This window comes from Morone saxatilis, unplaced genomic scaffold (genome assembly GCF_004916995.1).
Source record: "Morone saxatilis isolate NCDOM2014 unplaced genomic scaffold, NCSU_SB_2.0 Contig22, whole genome shotgun sequence".
Taxonomy (NCBI): domain Eukaryota; kingdom Metazoa; phylum Chordata; class Actinopteri; family Moronidae; genus Morone; species Morone saxatilis.
Window position 1 is genome coordinate 26038194 of NW_023339785.1, and position 12175 is coordinate 26050368.

General features: G+C 39.6%; 1 long non-coding RNA gene across 1 annotated transcript; it reads left to right on the forward strand.

Annotated features, from left to right (window-relative positions):
* The first annotated feature begins 1332 nt into the window (after nucleotides 1–1332).
* On the forward strand, nucleotides 1333–7693 carry LOC118333693. Its single transcript, XR_004796983.1, has 2 exons — nucleotides 1333–3139; nucleotides 4813–7693. It is a non-coding gene; the product is annotated as an uncharacterized LOC118333693 (long non-coding RNA).
* The last annotated feature ends 4482 nt before the right edge of the window (nucleotides 7694–12175 follow it).

Sequence of the window (12175 nt, forward strand, 5' to 3'; positions counted from 1 at the left end):
TTATGACTTTATTCTCGTAATTTCCCCAAAAAATAAAATATTTTTTTCTCTTAGTCTGGCCCTAATACTCCGTCGTATACACGAGACAGACAATCTGTGAAAATATGTAATGGCAGAAAAATATAATCTATCTACTATAGTGACCAAAATATGCAGCCCCGATGGATTCTTGCAAATTCCATTAGAAACATTAGGAGGAGCCAGAGGAACCAAATTTTTTCCTGAAAGTATATGGATCAAACTACAGATGATTTCCTTGATTAACCTGTTAATCAACTGCCTATAAAATGTCATCATATTATCATAATTGAAAGAAACTTGATCTGACATCAAAACAAGCAACAAAAAAAAAAAGGCAATGTGAACCTGGTCTCCGGTATCAAAGTCCTGTACTCTGTATGCTTGTGAACATAATCCATGACTGCTGGCTTTGTCTATGGCTTTCTCACCACAATATAATTGAAAAAACAAACAAGAAAATTATAAACATAGCAAATAAACAGCCAAAATCTCCCTGTATTGGCTGTCTAAATCTGATATGAAAGAGACTTTGTGAGAAAGTTAGTGCTATATACCTCTATTCTGCTTCACTTGTATATGCTTTTCCTGCCGGGACCTTCTCATACAACACTAACCCTTCCTCCCCTTTAATCAAGTCTGTCTCTGCATTCTAATCAATGAATTAAACCAGAATGAAAGTGCCACTTCTCATTACAATCATGCAGGGCCCACAGGGGTAGGAGTGCTAAAGAAACAGCCTCCCACATTATTTCATGCTTAGCAACCCGTAAAAAAATGAAATAACATTGGATAAATCTAAATAAATCCCCTTATTTTGCCTTCATAATACCATTAGATGAAATAAATACATCAAAAACACAAATCATATTAGTGGCCATCAATCTTCTAGAGTCTTCTCTCCTCTTCTCTAATCAGCCAATGACCGCTGCTGGTGAGCAGTAGGAAATGCAACCACACTGTTAGAGCTAATTTTTTTACACCTTGTATGGTGTGCTGTGCACTGCCTTCCATCATTAAATCATGGACAATAAACAGAGGGAATGTAAATGTTGTGAAATACCATCAGGATTTATAGGACAAAAAGAGAATTTCTGGGGGCATTGGTAAAGAATCCTAAAAGCTCTCTGTACAATGGCACTGTAAGATTTTTATACTCTACAGGAGACTTATTGCACACTTTGTGGTATGTTGGGTTCACAAGAATTAGCTGAAAAGCAATTAAAATGTTTAAAATGCACAGAAAACAATATTCATATCCAGATATATATATTTCGCACATGAGGCTTGAAAAAGTGAAAGTTTCAGTAAATATGACAAAAAGTTATTTTTATAAAAATAGCAACTGCAGCTTTAAGTAAAAGTACTAATATCACACTATATATGTATATATATAATATGACTGAATATGAAGCTACTGCTAGTCTCCATTTGTTCGGTTCTCTGGGAATCCTCATTTTCCATCCTTCCTCAAAACAAAAAACACAAAAAGAAATCTGGAGTTGAAGGAGGAGAGAAGGTTTAAGGAAACAAAAGATATGCAGGAGGAGAGGAGGGCAAGTTCAATCTGACATCATAAATTACCAGCAGCTCTTTATCCCCTTCATCAATTTTTCAGATGAGTCGGTGGATCGATGCGGCCGGCTCTCCTTCGCTCTATTAATTTCGACGTGATGCCTTCAGTTGTCCTCCTTTTGCAGAGAAACACTGAGCCTGATACCACGGTGTAGAAATACTCTATTACCAGTTAAAGACATCTATTCATAATGTCGCAAAAGTATGAGAAGCCAAAAGAACCAAAAGTAAAAGCAGAATGAACCATTCCAGAATAATATACATGATATTATTGCATTATAATTATTGATGAATTAATGTGTTCAGCACTTTAATTTTGCAGCTGGTAAATGTGGAGCTCATTTTAATGATTTTATATACTGCTGAGTCGTCTAATCAGTGTTTTTCAAAGAAAATCTGAGGGAAGATGCTTATTTTTTTCTAAACAGAATTTAATTACTGATCCCCGGACGTTCATCAATCTGCAATGTAACTAAAACTGTCAAAATAAAGTTGAGTAGAAGTATAAAATGGCATAAAATGGAAACACTCAAGTAAATCACCTCAAAATTGTACTTTCCATCAGTGGAGGCTTCACATTAGAAAATAAAGACCAGACAGATTCTGTGTCTGATTCTGTTTTTATTGTCTTCATTGTCTCAGTGTGTGAGAGCAGCTCTCAGGCAGCAGCCGTACACATATCTGTGGATACTGAATGAAAGCCATAATACCCACAATAACAACAGATTATACCCTGTGATAAACAATAACACGCACACACCCCAGACGCTGCTCTTTGTTGGGATTACGGTCACACCCATACCTGGAAGCATCGCTGCCAACACGATAATCCCGGTATCCTCTGAGGGATTATCGCTCTGTTGAGTTTGAACCAAAAACCAACCTTCACTGAGCTGGAAGAGGGCCGAACAGCCGCGGGAGGCCAGATGGATCCTGATGGAGGCAACGGAATGTATGAAAACAAAAAAAATCATCACAGAACCACAGGGGTCCGTTAATGGACTTGGATGAATGTAATGGGTCTAAATGACCGTTAATAACCTTTCAAATCTGCACAAAAAGCATAAAAACCCCTTAATTACTCACCTCCATCAACAAATGAATAAATAAATAATAACCCAGGAACAAATCTTTTAAAAACATCTGATACTAACTCTTAACTTTTGAGTTCATCACTGTTGCAGGAGCAGAGGAAGGATTTCTGGTCCAATTCTAGCTGCTTCCGAGGTTACACAAAGAAGAGAAAATGTCTAAAAAAGACCAAATGTTCAGCAGAGTATAATGAATGATCAATGTCGGAAACGATGAGTAGTGATTAATACAAAACATCCACATTGATTACAATAAAACATTTACCAAATAAATGAAGAACAATGAGCCCGACGAATATCAACAATACAAACAATATTAAGATTGATCTTCATATCTTCCAGGAAACTTCCAGAACGGGATCGCAGAGGGGGAGGTGGACCCCACATTCGGGCCCCTGGAGGCCATGCGTCTCTCAGTGATGACGGACTCGCCGGTCTGGGTGATCCTCAGCGAGGTGAGACCGCCTGGACCGGTGACTGGAACCAGATTAAAACCAACTCAAGACATTTATCCAAAGTTACTTCCTGAACTTTGAAGAAAATTGTCCTTGAGGAGGTTTCTGATGCCACAGGGGGGGTTCAAGATTCCTGATTTTAGTAAACGGGTGTACCTGGTGATCTTAAAGCGGCTCAAAGGGTTGGAAGGATTGGAAGGAGGGAGTGTTTGTTTACATCCCATCAAAGGTTGCATACATTTTAAAGAGTTTTTTTAAGTTCTTGAATGGGTTCCAAGAATCCTGGAGAGTGTTCTGTGTGTCATTCAGGTCCCAGTGATGGTTCAAGGCGTCCTTGAAGAGGTTCAAAGGGTTGTAAGGATTGTTCTAAGCCCTCAAAGAACCTTACATGAGTCTGTGTTTGGCTGAGTTTGAGGGATGCCTGCGAGGGTTGCACAAGTTTCAGGGAGGTTGAAAGAGTCTTTGATGAGGTTCCAAGAATCCTGGAGAGAGTTCAGTGTGTCCTCCAGGTCCCGGTGATGTTACGATGGTTCAAGAGGTCCTTGAAGAGGTTCCAGTTGTCTCAGGCATCCTGGCCTTCTAGAAAATCAGAGGGTTTTAGGAAGATTCCAGGAGGGCTTGAAAGTTCAGAGGTCATTGCAGGATGATGTTCAGTGGGATTCCAGGCATCCTTGAGGGGGTTTCTAGATGGAACTTGAAGAAGATGTTTCCCAGGGTCTCGGACAAGGTTTTAGGGGTCCTTGAGGAGGTGGAAATAGTTCCAGGGGATGTAAGGATGTAAGATTTAAGAGACCATTGAAGGGTTTCCAGGAATCTCTCGACTAATGGGAAGAAGCACTCTGAAGAACTGTATCAATATGAACATACAATAAGTGACATGTATCAATCAATCGATTAGAGTCTTGTCATTGTAATCATTTTCACAAACATCCCTTAGATAAATGGATCACCAGCCAGCGTTCCTAAGATTGCGACCAGGAAGATGAATGTTTACAGCGGGTGGTTCCTCCAAACAGTCAAACAACAAAAAATTTGTTTTGATTTAAGCCCCAAAAATAGGATTGTTGTTAAAGGATTAACTTCAAACTGTGGCATGCAAATGTTTTAGCGTGAACTCCTGACTCTTGACCTCTTGACCTCTCTTTGAGGGTTGCTCCATGCTAACCCTTTAAAGAATGCATTCATCTGGGTTTATTGAAGACTTGTAGCTCCTCGTGATGTAGAACTGCAGTTTGAGAGGCTTTTATAATCCCGACATTAACACTATACTCGCCATTAATTAATTTAACACCAAACACTTCCCCGCCACTGTTACAAAAAGAACGAATGAAGTTAGAATGAATAGCGGCTCAGTTTGTTGTATTCACTGTTTACATATTTATTGAACATAATGTTCTGTGGCTTAGTGAATATGATAAAAAATGCTTTGAAACTTGAAGATAATAACATGTTGACAACATGTCTTATAATTTTGAGCAGCTTGGCCTTCCATAGTTGGGTATTTTTGTGTGTACACCTTTCAGTCCAGTTGGTGTTAAACTTTAATCCAAAAATATCTGGATCATAACAACTTTTAAATATCAGTATCACTCTAACAGACTAACAGTCTACACTGGGTCATTTACCTGAATCCAACTCTTACTGGTTCCTCTGGTTTGTCTGGTCTCTCTCAGATTTTCATAAAGAAAGCAGACTGAAGCTCCTCTCCCCCCTCAGCGATACCTCAGCACCTCCGAGCGTTCAGCTGAGCTGACCGGAGGCTCATCAGCTGCCGTCCTGCTCACCAGATCCCCACCGCGGTGCCACAGCACCGCCATCTGGCCGGACTTCGCCACTGCAGGGCTGATTGGATCAGAGACTGAAAACACAGATCACACAGCTGATGATAACAGCGTCTGCCACGACATGCAAAAAGAGAAATGATGCTGTAATTAACCTGAAGAGTCTGTATTTATGTGTACATACAGTTAGTAAATGTTAAACACTGGTGATTGTGGAGGCGGCAGCGAGAGCGCCGCTCCACTTCTGATGCTGAAACTGCTGCTTCAAAAGACTCAAAGGCTTCTTTCTATGAGCAGATGGTCGGTCCAGACCTTTCTACCAACCCTTTCCCACCAGTATACCCCTTCAGTACCCCCTCAGTACCCCTGTATGTGCGTATATGCATAGAGATGTACACACTATCATATGAATGCCCTCAGTGTGTCGATATGTGTCTGTCGTTGCTGCTCGGGTTTTACACCTTCTCCCTCCATCAGTGAGCGATTTGCCTTAACGAAGAGCAGAACAGAAACGAGCCCCAGACTGAAACATGTAGCCACAACAAATACCTAGAATCCTCTGCTGCGACCTCGGACCTTCTCACATCTTTGTGGCTTGAAACTACTGACGATGACAGCTGATCCTTTTCTTTTTTATGAATCTTTAAAAGTTGTTTTATTTTAAGTTTACTGAGGCCTTGTCACTGACTGCTCTGTTCTACTGCACAGTACTTCATAGTGCTTTACAGTACTCTAAAGTACTCTAGAGTACTCAAATCTACTGCACAGTACTCTATAAAGTACTCTAAGGTACTTTCCAGTACTCTGATGTACTCTACAGTACTCTGATGTATTTTATAGTACTCTTACGTACTCTAATGTACTTTACAGTTCTATACAGTAGTAGTAGTTTCCTCTGCTGTGCTCTGTAGTACTTTACTGTACTTTATTGTACTTGTAGTCCAGTGCAGAAATACAGATTCAGATCTTTTCTTGTCTTTCTTTCCGTTTTCAGTCTCTAATAAATAGTTAAATTATAAAATTCTCCAATAGTTTAATTGTATTTTTCCGTAAACACGCTGTCTTTTCCCACTTTCAGTCAGACTCACATTGGCTCAGACGACACAAATGTTCCCTTAAATGAATCATTTGTGCAACTTTTCAGACCTTTTTTGTTCCCTTAAATTTGATATTTGGTGCCTCCGCTGATCGTCTTCGCTCCCTGAGCACCGGATGGATTTATTTCAGTTTGATTATAACACTGAATGGTTTGAAGTGTACTGCAGTGAACTTCCACACAGGGATCTTTTAGACATCGATGTTCTTCCAGATTTGTGTCTCTTTCAACACAACAAAGCCTCCATAAAGAAACCGTTTCCCAGTTCGGTGCCGAAGAACTTGAACCCATCCAACCCCTCTGTGAGTCGGACCTGATCACCAGCATCAGTGCTGGACCTCTTTAGTGGATGTTCCCTGCAGCTGGTTCACATCTGGTGACTGAAAGCAGCTTGTTAATGAAAATGATGGTTATACGGAGGAAGATCAGCTGTCCACATACTTCTGGCGTTTACTACACGTTACTTATGTAATGTTAACCTTAAAAAACATTTATTATATTTTCCAGTTACATTAAGTGTGTTTATATTAGCACAGGTATCCTGGATCAGGTTTTTGGAGTTACGTGTTGAGCGTGTAAACATCCTGGTTTCAGAGACCTGGATAAGATCTTATAAAGACCTGATCCAGGTTTCATTCTTTGAGGTTCAGAACAGGTGATGAGAAACCTGCGTACTGTTAAGATCTTGTAAACACGGAAATAATTATCCATGTAAACATCATATCCAGGAGTTAGCTTGTGAGTTAGCATTAGTTAGCTAGATGCTAATAAGTTAGCTAAAGCTACATTTCAAGAGTAACACGCCAACACTGACAGTTTATGTGTTTAATGATGTTCCGACTGGCTGGAAATTATAAAGATAGGGAAATAAGATTTTGATATGTTATATATATTATTAAAAATTATATTTTATTATAACACACACTGTAAGCTGGTTTGGTTGTGAAGCTTTAAGTTGCCGATAAACCTGATAAAATGTTGTTAGTATAATAAAATATTTTCTCAGCAGTGAGTGAGACCGTGTGCAGGAATCTCTGATGGCACTGTACAGTCGCTGTAGTACTCGAGTCTCCAGACATTCATTGTCTCGAACTGGTCGGTCATGTTGTTGTTTTTTCTGAAGTAACTTCCTCCTTCAAAATAAAACTATTAGTGAAGAGCACTTGTTCAGAAAACCAGGTGTTAATACATTTAAATTCTTAAAATCTCATTGTCAATGTCAACAGCATTCTAGTCCTAGTCTTGGACCTCTTTGTTCGACTCATCTGTCACACATTATTTTCTATAAAACCAAATTTAACCCACAAATTGAGTCACACCAACAAACCCAGTTCTCTATTGTTAAATAGCACCAATTATTGATTTAAGGGAACAGAACCAGTCATTTAAAGGGGCAAACATTCCCTCCAACACCTCCCAGACTGTAATTATTATTTATCTCACCCTTTCTGTCACACGTGGATTCACTCACAGACCCAACAGAACCTCTCAGATCTGAGCTGAGCGCCTCCGAGCTTCAGGAAACGTCCCGCCTCTTCTTTTCTGTTCTTTGTAAGATGCACTGGAATGCATTGCTATACTCTTGTGTTTGTCTTTTGTACCCTTTAGATAAACTCTATTTAAATGATCTTTAACTTCTACCCAATCTGTGAATTGTAATAAAGACAGACATTTAAATGATTTTCCTTTTTCTTTTAATGGAGGTTTGTTCGCTGCGCTGGCTCGAGTGGATTTCATAATAATTATTTTTAGATGTTTGGGGAGGTGGGCTGATTTCTGGGGATGTCATCAGGTTTCATCAAAGAGAAAGTGACGAAACAGCAACATCACTGAACTGAGGACGGACTGATTCAGTTCAGTTTCATGAGTGAAAAAAAGGTGGTTTTCACAATAAAAGCCCAGTCTTCAGCTTCAATTGTTGCCAAATTAAGAGTTTAAGATGGAATATTAATCTTAGAAAATAAAAGCAGTCTGTTGTTCTGCTCAGGTGACGTCACATGGATGAAGATCACATGATTCTCACAGCTCTGCACTGTGAGAGGATTAAAGGAGTAATTTAAATATGCTTAATGTCTGTCTTGTCATTACAAACAGTGGTGGAAGAAGTACTGAGATCTTTAAATGAAACAGTACAACAATGTAAAAATACTCAGAAAATCATCTATTCTAAATCCTGCTGAAGTAAAAGTACAAAAGTATTATCAGCAACTGTTTTAAGTCAAACTTAGACTCTAGTATGTAAGAAAAGAATAAAAGGTGTTTTTAAAATATAACACAAGGAAAAAAAATTGAAAACACAGATTTTTCTGTTTTTTAAACTCAAAGATTAAAGTTTTTCTAAAGAAGTAAATCAAGACTCAACCATATATATTATATCCAAACAAACAGTCAGAAACTACATTTACAATATCTACACAGACAGTGTAGTGCACTGACTCTGTGTGGCATTATTAGATTGTTAATAAATAATCAATGTTTGGGCGCCCGGTTAGCTCACTTGTTAGAGCTGGCGACCATGGACCGAGTCCTGCAGCGGCCCAGGGTTAGAATCCGACCTGTGGCCCTTTGCTGTCTATCTCCAGCTGTGACTATCAATTAAAGGCAGTAAAAGGCCAAAATAACAATAATAATAATAATAATAATAATAATAATCAATGTTTGAGCAGCAAATTACTGTTTGAACTACAGTTAGCTAGTTTAGTCCACTGGGTCCCAACATAGGGGTTGGGGTCCTCCAGAGGGTCTACAGGGACACAACTACACTGATCTGTTGAAAAAAACTAACTAGTAACTTCTCAGGTTGTGTTTGAGTAAATGAGAGCACAGCTGAGTCAGTTAGCTTAGCTTAGCACAAAGACTGGAAACAGCTAGCGTGGCTCTGTCCATACACTGTAACATACACTGATGAACACATTATATCTGCTTCTGATAGAGTCTGTGGTTTTAGGTGAGCTGAATTTGCTCTTCTGGTTCTTCTGGTTTCATTCAGGATGGCAAACTCGTTTCCTCCAGTTTTCAGTTGTAATCAAGGATGCGTCATCAACAGAGGGCGTCGCACAAAGCTCAACGACCCCTTCGCTTCCACTTCAGTGAAGAACTGCTATTGTTTGGTTCCAGCTGCACAACCTTTCAGCTTCTGAACCAATTTATTTCTGGTTGAAATGCTCCGAACGGTTCAGAATAAAGGGAATGAACTGGAACTGGATGAAAAGACCTGCAGGTTTGGGGCCATCACGACTGCGTTACACTGTTATTATTATTTATACATTTATTTATATTTCCAACACGCGACTCCACAGAAAAACTCCACAAACAGAAGTCTGTGTGCAGATTAAACCAACAAGATACAACCTGTTAATTAGGAGCTTTACTGGTGTTAATGTACAAACACGAATGAGAGAGAGCGAATAAAAAACCTTTATTACACTTTATTGGAAGTATTATATTAAATAATATAAATAATCATAAAACACTCAGATCATCTTCTGCTTTACATACTGAAACATCAGTTCCCTCACTTTGAAACAACAGGATGACCCCGCTGTTGTTTTCTCGATAATAACTTAAAAAGTTTCATCATTAATCTAATTAACCTAAGTACTAATACTGTAAAAAAATAAGATAAACTTAATTACAAGTCCTGCATTGATTATTATTCTGACTCAGGCATTAATGTAAAAGCAGGATTTTACTGTTGGAGTTGGCTGAAACTAATGATCATCTTCATTATGGATCCATCTGCTGATTATTTTCTCTGTTAATCTATTGATTGTTTGCTTTGTAAAAAGTAAAATTGTGAGAAATGCTGTCACAATTACCCAGAATCCAACGTGACACCTTCAAAATCAATGGACCAAAGCTCAAAACGATTCAGTTTTCTGCAATTTAAGACAAGAAAAAACATCAAATCCTCCATTTCTAGAAGCTGGATATAATATTCAAACTGTGCTTTTATTGATCTTCTGTGCATTTATTTCCATTAAGGCTCCATTTACAATTGCACTTCATCCTATTTATGATTTTGTTTTTGGTATGTTTTGCAAATAAACTCTGAGCAGCTACAAATAAAGACAGGATTCAGATATATAATAAAGAATGTATAATTTCCCTCAGAGATGTAAAGAATGATGAAGAGCTAGTGCTTTAGATCTGTACATTTATCCCCTTTCTTTAAAATAATACAGATCAAATTCACAACACAAAGAAGTGAGATAAGACATGTATTAATAAAAATGAATTATTTGTTATAATACTTTATAAATAACGCCTTATATCCTGATTACGTCATTTTCTCTCCGTCTTATTATAAAATCAGTTTCAATCTGAGCAGGCGAGCCTCACCACGCCCAATCAGCGCCCACTTCCTGTGACAGCTCGACCAATCAGCGCTGTCCACGAGGTTCAGCTCCGCGGGGGCGGGCACTGTCCCGCCCTCCTTCAGCCAATCAGCTGCTGACAGTTGACAGGAAACGTCAAAGCGTCGCTGTCGTCGACCAATCAGCGGCGGCGGAAGGAGGCCCGTGCCCTCGGATATCCCACGTGACCGTCCTCCGCGGTTCCAGTCACTTCAGCGAGCTGCAGGTGAGTCAAACTCCCGGTAAAGTCCGGTTAAAGTGCCTCATTACAGCGCCGCAGGGCGCCGGTACCGACAGGCTGCAGTTCTCCCGCACTGTCTGCGCAGTGAGTAATAACGTAGTGAGCGCTTTTATCCGTTAAATGAAGCAGCTGAACCTAACGGAGGCTCGTTAGGTTCAGCTGCTTCAGCGAGCTGTTAGCTTCCTGCGTTAGCCTCTGCTGCTCTTTAATTCACTCATAAACATAAACACTGCTGCTCCTGCTGCTCCTGCTGCTCCTGCTGCTCCTGCTGCTCCTCAGGGAACACCGCTGCGTGTGGGATTAAACTCTGTGAGAACAAAGATTAAACAGTTTAAACAGCGGCGCGCTGAAGCTAAGCTAAGCTAAGCTAAGCTAAGCTGTCTGTGTTCCTGTGATGAAGAAGAGCTCAATAACCTCTGATGAAGAAGAGCTCAAGGTAACCTGATGAAGAAGAGTCTGATAACCTGATGAAGAAGACGTGTTTAATAACCTTATGAGAGAAGAGCAGTGTAACTCTGATGAAGAGAGAGCAGTGAAACCTGATGGAAGAAGGAGTTTAAGTAACCTGATGAAGACAGAGCAGTTAATTGATGAGAAGGGCCAGTGTAAATCTGGATGGAAGAAGAGCAGGTGTAACCTGGATGAAGGAAGAGTTTAATAATCTTGGATGGAGAAGGATGCAGTGCGTAACCTGATGATAGAGGAGTTTCTAATAATCTGAGTTTGAAGAAGAGCAGTGTAATCTGATGAAGAAGAGCAGTGTAATCTGATGAAGAAGAGTCAGTGTAACCTGAATGAAGAAGAGCGAGTGAACCTGATGAAGAAGAGCAGTGTAATCTGATGGAAGAAGGGATGTTCTAATAACCTGTGATGAGAAGGGTTTAATAATGCTGATGATAGACGAGGCAGTGTAAGTTGATGAAGGAGTTTAATAACCTGATGGAAGAAGCAGCAAGGGTAATCTGATGAAAGGAAGAGCGAGTGCAGTGAACAGTTGTGATTAAAAGCTGAATTGAAACAAAGAGTCCGGAGCAGTTCTCGGATCCATCGGTGTCAGAATCACTGATCAATCAGGATGATCAATCACTGATCAATCGTCTCTGATCAATCCTTTACCTTCCATTCAGATTACTGATCAGTAATGGATTGCTGGTTGTTCTGATGTACTCCTTCCTTTAAAAGAAGGTTTCACGTCTAACCGTTATAAAGCCAGTAAGACGTTTGACACTTGGATGACTTATTAGAAAACCTGTCCACTCAGATCATGGTATCAATCGAGTGAATCAATCAATTCACTCAGAAACATCATCACAGAGCCGTGTGTTTTATGACATTAATGAACCGCACAGAAAGAGAGCTGGTGTCAATAAACTGTTAATGGTGATTCAGGTTTATTGATTATGATTGTTTGAGCTCTGAAATGATTTCCTCCCTTGCAGCCTGGGTTTTAACTAAGTATAGAAGTTCAGTAAATGTTGCTTCACATTAAACCTCAGGAGCGTGCGGTCAGGTTTCATCAGTTTCCATCAGTTTCAGTCAGTTTCAGTTATGGTTTGCATCGTT